A 654-nucleotide genomic window follows, 5' to 3' on the forward strand; every position below is an offset into this window, starting at 1 on the left:
AAAAATAGTTTCCAGTTCCTTTCAGAGTATTTTATAAATCTAAATTAAGGATACTATTTATTTTACCTAGGTTATAGTTCTATTTAGGTTCTAGTTAATACTATTTATCTATTTTGATTTACAGTTTGTTTTAATCTGTTTAATCTATTTTAATTCTTTGGTGTTTCCCTTAAGGAGTTTAAAAAAAAACAATAACAGCNTCAAAATATCCCCATTCACTAAACACAAAGAAAGCAAAGTGATAATACTTACACCAGCACACACTCCTTTGTTTTTATTGATCTTACGACGGTTGAGCTGCAAATGCGGTCGTGCACAAGCTTTGAGCTGTGCACGACCGCTTCTGACACGGAAGCTAGGCATTCCGTATCAGATTTGGGAAATCTGTGAATTTTATTTCCACAAATATGATCAGGATGCCTGACATCTCCTGTACAGATTCCCCACTGACAGTGGAGAACCATTCTTTTTTAAGTCCTGACGCAAAAACTTTCTGCCGGTCTGCTAGTCCACAATGTACATTAGCATGTGTTTACTACTGTAGCTTGTGAGATGGTCACGCACGTGGTAGCTGCGCTGTGACGTGAAATGGGCATTAGCCAATGAAACGCAGCCCCTGTCGTAAGGTCCATAGACACAGTGTTGTTCAGCATG

Source organism: Poecilia latipinna, unplaced genomic scaffold (genome assembly GCF_001443285.1).
Source record: "Poecilia latipinna isolate Pla-1442-1.1 unplaced genomic scaffold, P_latipinna-1.0 Scaffold3036, whole genome shotgun sequence".
Lineage (NCBI taxonomy): Eukaryota > Metazoa > Chordata > Actinopteri > Cyprinodontiformes > Poeciliidae > Poecilia > Poecilia latipinna.